Below are 18,242 nucleotides of genomic sequence, written 5' to 3'. Positions count from 1 at the left end.
AAGATATTAAATAAACTCAGATTGTCGTGAATGAAATCACAACATGGAATGTCACAGCACAGACAGTAATTACTTATTACATCACAGGATTCTTCAGGAGGCTAAAGAAATTTCGCATGTCGCCTTTGACCCTCACCAATTTTTATTGATGCACCACAGAATACATCCTCTCTGGATGCATAACGGTTTGGTCTGACAACTGCTCTGTCTGAGACTACAGGAAACTGCAGAGAGTTGTGGACACAGCTCAGCACATCACGGAAACCAGCCTCCCCTCCATGGACTCTGTCTATACTTCTCGCTGCCTCAGTAAAGCAGCCTACTTAATTAATGACCCCACCCACCCCAGACATTCTCTCTTCTCCCCCCTCCCATCGAGCAGAAGATACAAAAGCCTGAAAGCACCTACCACCAGGCTCAAGGACAGCTTCTATCCCACTGTTGTAAGACTATTGAACGGTTCCCTAGTATGATAAGATGGACTCTTGACCTCACAATCTACCTCATTATGGCCTTGCACCTTATTGTCTGCTTGCACTGCACTTTCTCTGTAACTGTAACACTTTATTCTGCATTCTGTTATTGTTTTCCTTTGTACTACCTCAATGCTCTGTTGTAATGATATGATCTGTATGGATGGCAATACAAAGCAAAGTTTTTCACTGTACCTTAGCACACGTGACAATAATAAACAAATTTACCAATTTAAGGAAGCTATTTGGCCCATTGAGTCTCTTGCCCAGCAGAGCAATCCCACTTATTCCATTCCCTCTCTCTTTATTTCCCTGTATCCCTGCAATGTATTCACTCTTACACACCCATCAACTTCCCTTTGATTCTTTTCCACTTATTTATATCAAGGGTAACTTACAGTAGACAGTGAACCTTTTGAATGCAGGCAGAAATTGGAACAGCCAATGGAAACCCACACAATGCAAACTCCACACCGGTAGTGTTCAAGGTTAGGATCTAACCAAGGTCCTTGGGCTGTGAGGCAATAGCACTGTCTGATACACCACAGTGTTACTCCAGGTCAATCCATTGCACTTGAAACTGTTATTTATTTAGATTCCTTTCTATATCACCAATATCCTGCACATATTTTTATGTCAAGCTTTTATCCATGTTTGGAATTTAGCCCTATTAAGTACAAGGTGATGCATTTTGAGAGGCCTAATAAGGGTAGGACATATATCATGAGTGGTAGGTCCGAGGGATTATTGTGGAATAGAGGAACTTTGGTGTACAAGTCTATTGATTGTTAAAGGTGGTAGATAGATAAGGTGGTAAAGAAAGCATATAGGCTGCTGGCCTTCATTAGCAGGGCATAGAATATAAGAACATGGAGGTCCAACTTATAAAACTTTGGTTTGGCCACAGCCAGCATATTGTGTACAGTTCTGGTTACCACACCATAGGAAGGACCTTATTACACTGGAGAAGGTGCAGAAGAGATTCACCAGGATGTTGCCTGGGATAGAATGTTTCAGTTATGTTGAAGGCTTTGTTTTTCTTGGTGAGGAGGAGGCTTTTGGGGAGTGGAGAGAGGACTGGATAGAGGTGTACAGAATTATGATGGACATAGATAGGAAGGAGAGTGACAAACTTTTCCCCACAATGGAGGCGCCTAAAACCAGAGGGCATTGGTTTCAGGTGAGGAGTAAGAGGGTTAGAGGGGATATGAGAAAAACATGTTCACCCAGAGGATGGTTAGAATCTGGTGGAGCCAGGTACGATCACAACACTTAAAAGCTATCTGGATGAGAGCACTTGAATCGCCAAGGAATAGAATGCTATGTATCAAGTGCTGGTAAATGGGATAGTATGGATGAGTACTTGATGGTCAGCATGAACATGGTAGGCTGAAGGGCCTGTTTCTGTGCTGGATAACCCAATGATTCTTTTAACATTTAATATAAACCTGTATTCACCATATTGGGAGCAGTGAATCCATGCCCTTGATGTTGAAAAAAATTTCTCCTTTTTCCTTCCTTTGGCCTGTTGGTGATGATCATCAACATATGATGAACATAGAATTTCCAGGAAGCTGTGATCTGTCTGCACTCAATTGTCCCCTAACTGCTGGTGTGGATCTTCCAAATGCAACTTGGACTCAGTTGCTGGCTCTGACTTGACCAGTGAGTGCAGGGCTGGCTGTAAATCCCACAGAAATGTTGTCCTCAGGCTGAACTGGTTACTGAAGACATCAAACAGCTTGAACATCTGGAATTGCCTCTGACAAACATTGAAATACTATTACAAATTAGATAGATCATTAAAAGACAAAATCAAAAAAAAGAACATGGATGCTGGAAATCTGAAAGAAGAACAGAAAACGAACTCAGCAGGCCAGGCAGCATCTGTAGAAAGAGAAACGGAGTTAACGTTTCAGGTCAAAGATTCCTATCAGAAAACTTTCTGGTGTTTGTCTATACTATTAACAGCTGCAGGATGTTGGTGTTTCTCTGCTGGTTTATCTGGGAGCCTGGAATTCTGATGGTTATGTGGGGAAATGCTGGCAAAACATCCATTTCTCAGGAAAATCTGAGCCGCAGATTTAAAACAGGCAAGTTTCCTGTGTTTTCCCATGTTTCCTATTTGTAGAGAAATCATAGTGGATCTTAAAATTAAACTGTGGTTTCACTAGGAATGTAGGATTCTTCTTAAGCTGCCTTTACAAGGAATAGGGACCAGAGGATTTCATCCTCATGTATTCAATCCATTGTCAAAACTACTTAGATATGCAACATTTTGTGCCTCAAGCACGAGGTGATGAAGTTCATATACAACTCTTCTGGCTCTTCTTTGTACAAACAACTCATTTTGCCAACATTTTTCAGGAAGTCTGTGTTATTTAACCCTGGTCCACCCATTGCTTTGTCCCAGTATGGCCGGGTTGCTTTGCAAAATAATTCCATGATCTCAGTGCAGCTCGGCATCATTGCCAAATTAAGTGTAATAAGATAACAATAAATGGTGCTTTAATGATTCACTGGTCTTGAAATTGGGTTATGCAGGTCCCAAAACATGGTGGGCAGGAAGCATGGTTCTCCTTCTGTTAGGAAGCATGTCATCCTGGGTGATGCAGTCAGGGGTGTCCTTTACCCAATGCTGAAGGAAGCTTTGGGCATCATATCTGTAAAAGCAACAGGTCCCTGTTGTCAGACTGAATTGGCGAAGGCAGCCAGCCTGCAGAACGAATATAAAATCGCATCTGTAAAGTGCTATCCTGATCAACACTCTCCATGGCACCCATATCCTCCTGGAGATCCCACCACAGACATCCTCCCTTCTCAAGCCCAAGACTACAAGAAACTGCAGAGAGTTGTGATCAGAGCCCAGTCCATCACAAAAACCAGCCTCGCCTCCATTGACTCTGTCTACACTTACTGCTGCCTCGGGAAAGCAACCAACGTAATCACGGACCCCTCCTGCCCTGATCATTCTCTCTTCTCCCCCTCCCATCAGGCAGAAAATAGAAAAGCTTGAGAACACGTACCACCAGGCTCAAGGACAGTTTCCATCCAGCTGTTATCAGACTCCTGAACGGACTTCTTTAATGCTAATGGTGAACTCTTCATCTCTCAATCTACCTTGTCGTGGCCCTTACACTTTATTTATCTACCTGCTCTGAACTTTCTATGTAACTGTACCACTACATTCTGCATTCTGTATTTTTTTTTCCTTTTGTACTACCTCGAAGTACTTATGTATGGAATGACCTGTCTGGATGGCATGCAAACAAAAGCTTTTGAATGTGTCTCATTATATGTGATAATAATAAACTAATTACCAAACCCAATCCCCAATCTCCAGGTCCATACTCTTGCAACCCTCTTCCTGAACCACAGTCAACCATCACCTCTAATTCCATAGGTTGCTGTACCCTGATGCTACTCCTTTTGGCAAGCATCATTCTACTCATAATGGAGTGCCATGTCCTCCAGGAGATGTTAGTCTACTTTCTCAAGTGGATTTAAAAACAGACTTTGTTCTGAAATATCTGGATTGAACAATAGGAAATAAATACATGGAATCCAGCCTTGTACTGCTGTAACATTTATAACACACAGGCTACATTTTAATACCAATGTGACCCTGGCTTACATGACAAGATATAAACAGGAATTTTTCAATGTATCTCTGATGGTTTGCAGAACAGCAATGAAATGGTTGGCCATTAAGCAGAGAGGCACTGGCTGGCAGCCAACAGTGTAGTATCTTTGGGTCAGGATATCAGATGCAACAGATGGACTTCTCAGGAAGTGGTGAGATCAGAATATGGCTTCATGCTTTATTTCATGCCAGTTCCCTTGGTTCCACTTGGTGGCCACTTTGAGCAAATGCCTACAAAGGTACAGCTGATGCTTTTGTATGGGATTCCCAGCATACTTCCCCAGGGCCTGCTGATACAGCTCTCAACATACAAATAAATCAGTCATCTTGACCAGAACAGATGCAAACCATCCCTGACAGAAGCGACTGAGTCCCAACTGTGCTTCTATTTCCCATTCACTGCTATATAAGTGCTGAAATTTTAAGGCGCTGGGCATTTGGAAACGACGTTTTCTTCAGTGGCGGATGAATCCTGAATCAAAACATCAAAGTCTGCAAATGTCACCACTTGACATTTATGCCAATGAATAGCAACATGAAGTTAAATTTCATGTGGCTTCCAACCACAAAGGCAAAACCATGGATGTCCATTGTGTTTTGGATTTCTGACATTACCATTGGATGCAATAAAAAAAATGTACATCACAATCTCAAAGCCTTGCAGCCAATACCATACCCATCTGTGTTGTACGGACGTTAGGTCATGCGGAAGGAGGGGTGGAAATCTGACAATACACTACAATTACTTTGCATTCAAATCTGTAGAAACAACTCAATGTCCTTATGGCTGCATTTATCAATATGATGAGGTGTGGGGTATACAGCAGTAAAGCTGTAGCAGCATTGCGGCACAGCAACAGTTCATTCCGACTAACTGGTGTCTGGCCATATTAATGTATGCATAAGCCTTCTTCCACCAAAATGCATCTATTCCGATTATCTTTCTATGCTTTCACCTCATGTTCTTATTGAGCCGGTCCTTAGTATGCAATTGGGTAATTGTCTTGAAAGCCGCAGTTTATTTCAGGTATCTATAATGCTGGCATCAGGCACAGGAAACATTCTGGGCCCTTGGTCCTGTAGATAATTGTGACTCCAGCATATGGAAAGAAGGTGAAAGTTCTTAACTTCATGAAATGTTGGCAGAAATATCAATAAGAAATCTCCCTAAGGTCCTTCACCTGGAACTCAGAACATAAGAACATAAGAAATAGGAGTAGGCCATCTGGCCCATCGAGCCTGCTCCGCCATTCAATAAGATCATGGCTGATCTAGTCGTGGACTCAGATCTACCTACCTGCCTTTACCCCATAACCCTTAATTCCCCTACTATGCAAAAATCTATCTAACTGTGCCTCTACTGCTTCCCTGGGCAGAGAATTCCACAGATTCACTGCTCTCTGGGAAAAGCAGTTTCTCCTCATATCCATCCTAAATCTATTCCTCCAAATCTTGAGGCTATGTCCCCTGGTTCTAGTCTCACCTACCAGTGCAAACAACCTTCCTGCCTCTATCTTATCTATCCCTTTCTTAATTTGATATGTTTGTATAAGATCCCCTCTCATTCTTCTGAATTCCAGCGAGTATAGTCCCAGGTGACTCAGCTTTGTGGATTTGATTAAGACCAAACTGAAAAATGAAAACTTACTCAGAGAACATATGAAAACCATTTGCAAGCTGGGGTAAAAAAGACCCAAGCATCTGAAATGAATAACAAATGCAATTATTCACATCTACGACAGAAATATTTTCTAGCTGTTCATCTTGCATTGGTCCATTGAACTAATTGTTTCATTGTATGAGATTTGTGGTTGGAGATGCTTGAGCGGTTGCCAAAACATTGTCTAAGATAATGGCGTAACTGTATCGCAGCCTTCATTTATTTTGGCTTCATGTGAATGCTACTTATGTTCAACCATCCATGCTGAGGTCACCTTATCTTCTCCTGTGAACAAAACAACAGGTACTTAGAATTTTTAAAGCACTGAATGATGATGGTCTACATTTGGTCACAATCTGTGCTTCAGAGATTTACTGATCTTTCGTTGCTAGTTCGCCAACTGCTCAAAGCAGAGACCTGGTCTATCATTAGTTGAAAGGTAGGAATTAATGTACTTTAATCAAGGGTAATTATCTAAAGCACCTATTTTGCATTTCTTTACTTTTTATCATGATTTACTTTGGATTTCTCCTTAATCTTCTTTCTTTGAAGTTAATATCTTATAGTGGTGCTGGCTATTGGAAGCAGTAAAGCTCTAACCAGCCAAACACTACTGTTGCTCGTGCACCTTATATATTAGCAGTATACATTTGATGGTTGACAGAAACAAATCTGATAGTTGCCTAGCTATATGGAGAATGTCATTAAGCTGGAAAGGGCGCAGAAAAGATTCACACACAAGGATGTTACTGGGACTGGAGGGCTTGAGTTATAAGGAGAGACTGGATAGGCTGGGGCTTTTTTCCCTGGAGCGTGGGAGGCAGAGGGGTGACCTTAAAGAGGTATATAAAACCATGAGGGGCATGGATAAGGTGAATGGTCACATTCTCAGGGAAGGGGAGTCTAAAACTAGAGGACATAGATTTAAGATGAGAGGGGAAAGATTTAAAGGGGACCTGAGGGGCAATTTTTTCACACAGAGGGTGGTTGGGTGTGTGGAATGAGCTGCCAGAGGAAGTGGTGGGGCGGGTACAATTACTATGTTTAAAAGACATTTGGACAGGTACATGGATAGGAAAGGTTTCGAGGAATATGGGACTAACGCAATCAAATGGGACCAGCTCTGGTAGAAAACTTGGTTGGCATGGATGTGTTGGGCTAAGGGGCCTGTTTCTGTGCTGTATAACTCTATGGCTCAATGTATTTATGTTCCCAGTGAAGGAACTTACTTACACTTGAAGAATTTGTGAGTCATCTAGTAAATTCTACTCTGTGGTTAAATTTTCAATTACCAATTGGTTCCCAAAGCGAATTCTCTATTGAAAGATCACAGTCCTTTGAGAAACTAATACTTCAGTGAAGTATAGATCAAGTCTTCTCAACAAGGACAGCAACAGTTGTGCTCTAAAGAATAAAAGACAGCAATTAATACTGAGTTCCCTGTTGGAAACAATGCAGCTGAGGAGATTGTTAGCAAGCTAAGCTAAGCCAAAGATTTTTTAAAAGGGATAATGTGCACACTTTGATTAATTGGAGTGTTCAAGTGAGACTCCATGAATTGCAGATTTTACTGCAAAAAGATGCATTTCACTGTGTGTTTTGATGTACATGTGACGAATAAATAAATATCTAAAAAAATATCTAACAAGATCCTTGCTTTTGATAGATTCTATTTACTCAGTACCTCTGATTGCGACCAACTGAACTTTGGACGATTCAAAGCTAACTAGTGGCACAGTTAGCAGAGCTGATGCCTCACAGCTCCTGTGACCTGAGTTCAATCCTGATCTCCAGTGTGGTGTGGAACTTGCACAGTCTCCCTCTGACTATGTGGGTTTCTTCTGAGTGTTCTGGTTTCCTTCCACATCCCAAAGAATTGCAGGTTGGTCGGTTAATTGGCCACTGTAAATTGTCCCCAGTGTATGGGTGAGTAGTGGAATCAGTGGACAGTTGATGGGAACGTGGGGTGTTTGATGATTAGCACAGACTGATTGGGCCGAAGGGCCTGTTTCTGCGCTTGGACTCAAATTGACATTTGCCAGGTGCGATTGCATGAACTTTGTTTTTTTAAAACAAGAAGATCACATTTTTTTGAACCATCACTTATTTTTGTTCTTCTTAAGAATCGGAAAGTACAGCTCACATTCAGATAGTTGCGGATTCTTCACATGCTCATTGCTTCTTTCTTCCTTCATATAAAGTACTGGCCAGAATAAAAGAAAGCTCTGTTGCTCTCTCTATCCAGATCTTTATCAATGTTTGAATTGATTGATATCAGGATATATTAGAATGCCAGGTGATTCTTCTTATTGCCAAACATATTAAGTAAAGTAACATGAAAAAATATAGAATGAGAAGAGAGCCATAGAGTTATACAGCACAGAAATAGGCCATTTGGCCCATCTTGTCTGTGCTGATCAAGTTGGGCTAGTCCCATTTGCCTGCATTTGGCCAATATCCCTCTAAACCTTTCCTATCCACGTAACTGTCCAAAAGCCTTTTAAATGTAGTCACTACAGATCACTATCACTAAAGAGCAAACTAATGGGCCCAAAGGTAGATAAGTCTCCTGGTCCTGATGGGATGCATCCCAGGGTACTGAAAGAAATGGCAGAAGTTATAGCAGAGGCGTTTGTGATAATTTACCAAAATTCTCTGGACTCTGGGCAGGTCCTAGCGGACTAGAAGACAAAGAATGTCACGCCACTGTTTAAAAAAGGATGTAGGCAGAAAGCAGGTAACTGTAGGTAGGTTAGCTTAATGTCTGTAGTCGGGAAAATGCTTGAAGCTATCATTAACAAAGAAATAGTGAGACATCTGGATAGAAATGATTCCATCAGGCAGACACAGCATGGATTCCATAAGGGCAGGTCCTGTTTGACAAACTTACTGGAGCTCTTTGAGGATATAATGAGTGCAGCTCATAGAGGGGAACAGATGGATGTTGTGTACTTGGATTTCCAGAAGGCGTTCAAAAAGGTGCTGCATAAAAGACTTATCCATAAGTTAGGGATGCATGGAGTTGGGGGTAATGTATTGGCATGGATAGAGAACTGGTTAACCAATCAAAGGCAGAGGGTTGGGATAACTGGGTGTTTCTTTGGTTGGTAATCAGTGGTGAGCAGAGTGTCGCAGGGGTCGGTGCTGGGCCTGCAACTGTTCATGGTATACATTAACCATTTGAAGTAGGGGACTCAGTGTAATGTATCTAAGTTTGCTGATTACACTAAATTGAGTGGAAATGCAAACTGTGCAGAGGATGCAGAGAGTCTGCAGAGAGTCTGCAGAGAGTCTGCAGAGAGATATAAATAGGTTAAGCGAGTGGGCAAGGGTCTGCCAGATGGAGTACAATGTTGGTAAATGCAAGGTCATCCAATTCAGAAGGAAAAATAGAAGATCAAATTATTATTTAAATGGTGAAAGATTGCAGCATGCTGTTGTGCAGAGGGATTTGGGAGTGCTTGTGCATGAATCACAAAAGATTGGTTTGGAGGTGCAGCAGGTTATCGAGAAGTCAAATAGAATGTTGTCCTTCGTTGCTAGAGGGATTGAATCTAAGAACAGGGAGGTTGTGTTGCAACTATAGAGGGTACTGGTGAGGCCACACCTGGAGTACTGCATGCAGTTCTGGTCTCCTTACTTAAGAAAAGATATACTGGCTTTAGAGGCGGTGCAGAGGAAGTTCACCAGGTTGATTCTGGAGATGAGGGGGTTAGCCTATGAGGAGAGATTGAGTTACCTGGGACTATACTCACTTGAATTCAGAAGAATGAGAGGGTATCTTATAGAAACATATCAAATTATGAAAGGGATAGATAAGATAGAGGCAGGAAGGTTGTTTTCACTGGTAGGTGAGACTAGAACCAGGGGACATAGCCTCAAGATTTGGGGGAATAGATTTAGGATGGAGATGAGGAAGAACAGATTTTCCCAGAGAGTAGTGAATCTGTGGGATTTTCTGTCTGGGGAAGCAGTAGAGGCTACCTCATTAAAAATATTTAAGACACAGTTAGATAGATTTTTGCATAGTAGGGGAGTTAAGGGTTATGTGGAAAAGGCAGGTAGGTGGATCTGAGTCCACAGCCAGATCAGCCATGATCTTAGTGAATGGCAGAGCAGGCTTGATGGGCCAGATGGCCGACTCCTGGCCTATTTCTCACATTCTTATGTAATTGAACCCACCTCTACCACTTCCTCTGGCAGCTTGTTCCATACACTCACCACCCTCTGTGTGAAAAAGTTGCCCCTCAGATCCCTTTTAAATCTTTCCCCTCTGACTTTAAACCTATGCCCTCTAGTTTTGGACTCCCCTTCCCTGGGGAAAAGACTTTGGCTATTCACCTAATCTATGCCCCTGATGATTTTATAATCTTCACCCCTCAGCCTCCTAAGCTCCAGGGAAAAATGTCCTAGACTATCCAGCTTCTCCTTAAGCTCTCCAGTCCTGGCAACAGCCTTATGTATCTTTTTCTGCACCCTCTCCAGTTTAATAACATCCTTCCTTTAGCAGGGTGACCAGAACTGCATGCAATACTCCAAATGCGACCTTCCCAACATCTTGTACAGCTGTAACATGACGTCCCCACTCCTGTACTCAATGTTCTGACCAATGAAGGCCCGTGTGCCAAATGCCTTCTTTTTCATCACCCTCTGTCTACTGTGTTGTCATTTTCAAGGATGCTGGGGAACTCAGTGAAGTTAATAGCGATGTCTTGAAGAGACCAAGCAGATCACCTAAGCTTGCCTTAATTTACTATTGTAGACTTTAATTGATAAGCATGGTTCACTTTACCTGGGTGACTGTAGTCCCCCAGGCACCTGCGTTTGGTTGCTGGGCAAACCTCAAGAAGCAAAAAAAACACAAATGCCTGCACTGCTTTGAAAGTCAAATCAGATTTATCCTCACTCTCAGAATCTTTGCATGCTGACTTTGCTGAGATATGCCACACATGACACTTTGCTGTTCACTGTTGCATTTCAAAGTCCAGAATAGCTCAGCTGGCAGAGTGGGGAATGTTCTATTTTTGACAAATGTGACTTTCACATTCACATTTAGAAAAGGCATTTGGCTAAATTGCAGGACTCCCAAGTGTGCAAGTATTCATAATAAGCACTCACCCCCCTTTACAGACGCCTCCCCGGCAATTCCCCTTCCATCACTATATTTCACACAAGGAGACTGCTTCCTTCATGCAGGGCTCTTCATAAGCCTGTGCAGGTTCTTCTAATCCCTGTGGGGACACTGTCACCCCCCCCCCCCCCCTCCACCCCACATGCTGGTTGAATTGTGATGTGGCCCTTTTAGGACCACTTCCTGAGGCCAACGTTTTGAGGAATAGTCTTAGCCACATGAGAAAATCGACTCCTAATGTCAGTTGTTCCAGAAACAGAGTAACATTATTATGAGGGAGCCTACTAGCACTGTTTTGGAATGGCACTAATTTATTTCACGATTTTTTTAGAGCTTTTTGGAACAGTGCTAGAGACATTGCTAATTTAACTTAAGAGAATGGCACAGATGAATTTCTAGGTTTGTATATTTTCTAGTACTGATCTGAAAAGCATTATTTGGCAGTTTCATTTTCTTCATGTTGAAAGGGTGCTTTCTTTAAGAAAAATACATCCCTATCCACAGTGGCACAAATCACAGTGAAACACAATGTTATCAAAATGATACATTGCTGTTCTGGCTCGTCTGCTTTGCATGGATTGTGCAGGACTGTTTTATAAACCCTTCGAGAGGTCTATGTAATCACCTGGATGGATTCAATTACAAGTGAAGGCTGGAGAGAGTTTCTGGAATATTTTTTCACCTACTGGCCCTGAGCTTTTTCTCCGTGATTTTGTTTTCCTTCCAGAGAGAATTCTCAGTGTTACTTCACTTTGTGTTAGTCAGGTTTTATGATCCAGTTAGTTTTCTCCTGCTAGACAGTATTGTGCGCTTTTTAAAATTCATTTAAGCAATGTGGGTATTGCTGCCAGCGCCAATTGTACTTTAGAAGTGATGGTGGATTGTCTTGAACCACTGCTCTCCATGTCCCTAAGTCTGGCCTGTATGTGTGTGGAACAGGGCACTCTTGAAGGATTTAGTTAATGTTGTGACCTATTCTCAACTGTTGCTGATATTGCAATTCTGTGGAGTACCAATGAACTAAGATCCTTCGGGAAACATTGCATTTCCAAAGCCTTTATTTTCAATCTAACACTTGTGTCTGCACGTAAACAGCAGCTATGGTCTCACTGAACTCCCTTTGTGCTGTTTGCAAAGGAGAAGCAGACCTGCATTTACATAATGTCATTTGACCATCTCAATAGCGGAAAGGAAATGAAAATGTTGATTAAGAGAAGTTAATTAATGCAATAAGCACAGTCCTTCACATGCGAAAACAAAGATCCAGACTAGCACTGGAGAGCACATGACTAACTTAAGTAAAGGGTCATAGCTGACAACTAAAGAGGCATTGACACCTTGCTGAGCACCAATCTGGTATCTTATACACCTGGAGAAACCAGGAAATCACTGCTTGGAGACTTTCCTGATGGTTCCCAAAAATGCCTCCAGCAGCAAAAATTCTGGACCTTCTCAATTTCAGTTTATAAATTTTTGACCACCGTCTCAGTCAACGACATCATGACATCCCTGATCTGCAGATAACAAGACTGAAGTGATCAACTGCTTCACTGGAGTCACTGAAGTTTTGGGGTTTGGAAGGGGAAGAGCATAGGGTGAATATGGGGGAACAAAGTTGTATCGGGGGCGGTGGAGGAAGAGACTCCCCAGCAATCATTAAGCACATTACCAATGCATATGTGTGCACATATGCATAGAATAAGTTATGTTTAATGTGCTCTTCCAAGAGCATAAATTTAATATAAATTTATTTGCCTGCGTATACCCCAAGTGGAGTTTACCTTTGATGGTAGACTGCTTTGGACATGAATGAGGATGCAGCTTCAGTGAACAGTTTTTGCAAATATCTGATAGCCTTTCAACCTTCTGGAATTTTTGAATTCTCATTCCAACAGGGCGGGATTTCAACTCCCTGCCTCTACATTATTAGTTCAGTTTCCTAAATTTCTAACTCACTTATCTACTGCACTACCTCTGTCAGTGTGGTTTTGTGTGGCATATTCTGCTTGCATATTCAATGTGCGGGGGTTCTCATTATCTGGTGAAACACATCCTCCTCAAATAGTACCTTACCCTCCTTTACTCCATCCACTGCAGCTACCTCTCCTCCTGCTCCGTGATCATGGGATTCAAGGATATGTACACAGGGAATGTTATGCTATTGTGGGTATGAGTGTGGTGCAAGTCTCTTGCTGGTATCATCTTGTCAGAAGCAAATTCATATCTGCATTAACAGGATAATAACACACACACACACACACACACGCGCACACACACACGCTCACACACACACACACGCACAAAAGCTGTGTAAGAAATTCCCATTGATACCTTCCAGGCTTAGAAATGCCTACCTACTGCCTGTTTCAGCTAATGCTGGCACCAGCTCACCATTATAATTCTCAGTTTACTGGCCTGACCCATGTGCTTTGTGAGTTGCAAAGAAGGAAACTCAAGACTGTTATGCTGCTGGCTCTTATTATAATACATTTAAAATGAGGTCTCTTGAGATTTAGCAGGCGGATAGCTGGAAGGCCAAAAAAATAGACAAGGAGATTTGCAGTAGACAACCCAGTCCCATTTGCACTGTCTCTGTCTCACAAGAACTTACTTTCTGCTATTAGATGTTGACAGCATACCATAAACAGTGTGTTTATTTTGTTTTGATAAATGGTCATAATAGGCAAGGCCAGCATTTATTGTGTGTTCCAAATTGCCCTTGAGTCATGTGACCTGCTAAGCCTTTTCAAAAGATAGGTAAATCAACTTTGACATTTGCCGTGTTTGTTACATATAGGCCACAGCAATAAATTTACTTTCCAAAAGGACATTGGCAAATCATTTTTTTTAATGTCAGTGTAGCTTTGTATTCCAGATTTACTTAATTAACAACTTAAAATTTCCCAGCTGCAGTGATGGGATTTGAACCCATACCTCATATGTCTGGATTACTAGTCCAGTAATTTAACCACTATACTACCATTCCCCTTTAATAAAGTCTCCCGGAGAGTTTTGAACGGTATTTTACTGAAAGCTCATTCAGGGAATTAAATGTGCAGCAGTTAAGCAGCCATTGATCTTGCATGTGACAGGGTTAATTAGGCTTTGCCCCACCAGTTCTCCAGATAAGCAACTGATTTCTGGCGCTATTTTACCTGTGAATCCAGAACTGATGCATGATTGATTACCGGTGAAGAATCTGAAAAAATTTTTTACCGCCTGAGAGTCTGCATTTTCCAGATAACTTCTAGTCAGGTGATTGGAACAACATGGTAAAATAGATCGTCAGGTGAAATTAAACGAGACTACTGTTTAAAACATTTTCGTGACGTTAATTCGAAATTGTTACTGAAAATTAAAAATCTGCAGAGGCTGGAAATCTGAAATAAAACCAGACGATGCTGGGAACACTCAGCATTAGCCCTATTTCTCCTTCCCCACATGCTGTCTGACCTGAGCTGAGCATTTTCTGTTTTTGTTATAGCCGTTGTTATTCTTTGAAGTTGAAACTTATCTGCTCTGAGACAACAGCTATTACGACTGGGTCTCCTGGAGGAGCCGTACTTAGTACAATTAAATGCCTAAGACTGAGTTTCGCTCTGAGCATGTCACATATTCCACTGGCCAGGAAGCTTGACTGTGCGAGTGCCTTGACCCTTCGAAGGGTTTACCTCGCCTGTTCAAACAACTATGCAATCCACTTCCTGAATTTTTCATGGAGACACACTGACAGCGCACTATTTTTCTTGGCTGCGCTACAAGGTTTCAGTTTACAAAAGGAACACCTCTCAGCAGCATGTAAGTGAACAGCACCGTTTTCTCCCTAACAAACTACTTTTGTTCCAGATACCGACTGTCTCTAGAGGGACAGGGCACGGGGGAACCCTCATGAACAACGCAGCTTGTGTGGAAAGATAAGTTGCAAAGTATTTCAAACATTTTCTGCTTCTACTACCCCTGTTAATTTTGAATGGTTAACTATAATCTCCCTCTGTGGTTTTCGAGAGAGATTGGATACCTCCGGATGCGTGCCGCTGCCCACTGTCTAGGGAGGCGTTGTCTATATGCTAATCCCAATACCCTGTTTCGTCCTCCGAGTTTTTTGGATACTTGGTTGTTTGAGGCGGCTAGCAGTGGCGAGGCAGGGTGAGAGGGAGAGACCTGTTGTCCCTCGGATCGCTTTGTAGCCTGAATTGCATGTTACAGTATGTGACGACTTTCAGAGGTGTTGTCACTGAGTACAGCGAAGCATGTGCCATGATAATGGAGATAACGATTCAGGCAGTGGTGGTTTGACAGCCTATCATTCCTATTCCCCCTCAAGAATACCAATAATGGATCAAAGCTGTGTTACTGAACTTCCTTCAAGTCTTTCTCCGACACACAGGTAAACATTTGAAATCCGATGTAAACTTAGAGTAAATAAATTGATGTTCGTTACCATTTATAAGGTGTTTTGATTGAAAGTCAAACGTACTCCCTGCGTTAGATTACCTGGTGTGTAACATAGCTCTTATTCTAGAGTGCCTTATACGACGGGGTTTTCTCACGGAAATTTTTAAGAATTTCAGAACAGTGGAGACGTACATTTAATAATCACCATTTTAATAAATTTGATTTAATTTTCATAATCAAGACTCTTTATATTTGAGCAGTTTTCTTCCATAGCCTCTAAACACTCCCCTGTAGCGAATGTCTGTTACCCTTCTTTTCTCTCCTCTCTTCTGTTTCTCTCTCCGTCTGTCTTGCGGATTTCTTTCTCACCTTTGCTTCATCTGACCTCTCTTTCTCTCCCTCTTTCCCTCAGTTTTCTTGTTTCTGCCACATTTTTTTTTTAAAAAATGCTGCTATATTTATAGTCTGCCTCAAAAGATGCTCGCATAAGAATGTTTGGTGAGAATAGCCTGAATCATCTCATTCCTTGAGCAGTTGCATTTATGAAACATAAACTGGCTGAATACTTTTGTTCCCCACCACAATACCTTGTATGAGAAACAACCCACGGTGTAGTTTGAAAACTATGATCAAAACCCCTCATATCTTCACTACAAGATGCTGGGAGAGCTGTAATATTATTGACACCACTTGGCAATGTTTAGTGGAAAGTTAGGAAATGAATTGGTTTTGAAAATCAAGTCATGGAAATTTACAGCAGTGAAACAGGCCCTTCAGCTCACTGAGTTGATGCTGACAACAAAGCCCTCTCCATTTTTTTTAAGAAAATGAATCCTACCCACTTGTATTCTCCTCACTTTACAAGAATATCAGGAGCAAAAGGGTAGCTAGGTAAAGAGTGGGTCCCGATAGGGACCAAAGGGGTAATCTATGTATAGAACCAGGCAATGTGGGTGAGGTCCTAAATGAATCCTCTCTTCTGTATTCACCAAGAAGGATATGGAAGATGATGAGTTCAGGGAGGGGTACATGGATAATCTGGAGCAGGTCAGTGTTATGGAGCAGATTTTAAATATTACTGGGATGTGTAAGGGTTTGATAAATCCCCAAGGCTGGACAAGATCTAGAACATTACAGCACAGTATAGCTACAGCAATATAGCTCTCTCGCAGGATGCTATGGGAAGTGAGGGAGGAGACAGCTGGGGCACTAAATGAGATTTTTGCATCTTCATTGTCTATGGGTAATTGATAGGAGGACAGGTAATGCTGCTCCTTTAAGGAGGGCAGCAGGGATAAACCAGATAACATACAGGTTGGTGTGCCTTACATCAGTGGCAAGGATGTTATTGGAGAAAACCTTAAGGGATAGGATTTGTGGTATGTTTGGAAAGGAAGGAGTTGATTGGAGATAGTCAGCGAGGTTTTGTGTGGGGAAATCCAGTTTCACTAATTTGTTTTTTGAGGAGGTAACTAAGGAGACTGAAGGCAGGACAAAAGACATTGTCTATATGGACATTAGTAAGGCATCGACAATTGCATGCATGGTAGGCTTGTCCAGAAGGTTAAGGCACATGGGATCCAAGGTAAGCTGACTAATTGGATCCAAAATTGGCCTGATAATAGGAGGCAGAGGGTAGTAATGGAAGGATGCTTTTCTGGTTGGAAGTCTGTGACTAATGATGTACTGCAGGGATGTGTATCAATGACTTGGATGTGAATGTAGGAGGTATGATTAGTAAGTTTGCAGATGACATGGCGTTGTGGATAGTAAGATCAGATGGAAAGTTGGGCAGAGAATCGAACAGAATGAAATTTAATCCCAACACGTAAAGTGATGCATTTTGGGAAGTCATTTGAGGTAGGACATGTATTAAACAGTAGGGCGCTAAAGAATATTGAAGAACAGAGGGACTGAGGATTTCAAGTCCATTGTTCCTTGAAAGTGGCAATGAAGGTTGATGGGGTGCTGATGAAAACATATGGCATGCTTGCCTTCAAAGGTCGGGGCATAGAATATAAAAGTTGAGACATTGGGTTGCAGCTTTACAAAACAATGGTTAGCCCATACTTGGAGTATGGTGTGCCACCCTATAGGAAAGATGTGAATGTACTGGAGAGAGTGCAGAGGAGATTCACCAGGATGGTGCCCAGATTGGAGGACTTTATTATGGGGAGAGACTGGATAGGCTGGATTTGTTTATCCCTGGAGTATAGGGGGCTAAAAGGGACCTAATAGAAGTATATAAAATCATGTGACATGAGGTAGACTGTCAGAATCTTTTTCACATGGTGGGGGGTATCAAAAACCAGAGGGCATAGGTTTAAGGTGAGAGGAAGGAGAATTTACAATTAACCTTCCAACCTGTACATCTTTGTGATGTGAGAGGAAACTGAAACACCCAGAGGAAACTCAAATGGCCACAGGAAGAATGCACAAACTTCACACAGATATTGCCAGAGGTCAGGATTGAACCTGGGTCACTGGAGTCGTGAGACAGTGGCTCCACTAGCTGTGCCACTGTGATGCAAGTGTAAACAATGGCAAAGCTGAGAACTGACTTTGGTGTAGACCATCCAAGGTTCACTGTTGGAAAATTTTGTCCCAGCAATGACTGTTTAATTGACCTTCAAGACACTCAGTATGATGTTCAGGAAGTTATCACATGTGTTTGGCTGCTCTCTGCCTTATTAGTGGAGGAAGTAAATAGGGGTTCTGATTCCTCTGAAATTAAAACAGCAAATACTGAAAACACTCAGCAGGTCAGGCAGCAGCAGTGGAAAGAGAGAAACAGGGTTAATCTATTAGGTTGAAGACCCTTTGTCAAAACCCTTGCCTGGGTCAAGTGATGTACACTTGCACTCACCGCTACCTCCTTTTCACAGCTGCTGGCCAATCTGTCTCCCAATTACCTTGCCTCCTTTTTCCATCAGCCTCCCA

At 42.0% G+C, this 18,242-nt stretch overlaps 1 protein-coding gene across 5 annotated transcripts in view; it reads left to right on the top strand.

Moving 5' to 3' along the window:
• Positions 1–14,692: 14,692 nt before the first annotated feature.
• The window catches only part of arhgap28 (Rho GTPase activating protein 28), a 182,307-nt gene continuing 178,757 nt past the window's right edge, over positions 14,693–18,242 (top strand). For 2 of the 5 annotated variants that reach the window (XM_052023583.1, XM_052023585.1), the window contains exon 1: positions 15,187–15,294. The gene's annotated coding sequence lies outside the window, so the exon portion shown is untranslated. Of the gene's footprint in view, positions 14,706–15,186; positions 15,295–18,242 lie in introns of those variants that run through there. The other 3 variants (XM_052023584.1, XM_052023586.1, XM_052023587.1) reach the window with 3 other exon arrangements.

Source organism: Pristis pectinata, chromosome 9 (assembly GCF_009764475.1).
Source record: "Pristis pectinata isolate sPriPec2 chromosome 9, sPriPec2.1.pri, whole genome shotgun sequence".
NCBI lineage: Eukaryota > Metazoa > Chordata > Chondrichthyes > Rhinopristiformes > Pristidae > Pristis > Pristis pectinata.
This window is presented reverse-complemented; position numbering and strand designations above follow the sequence as displayed.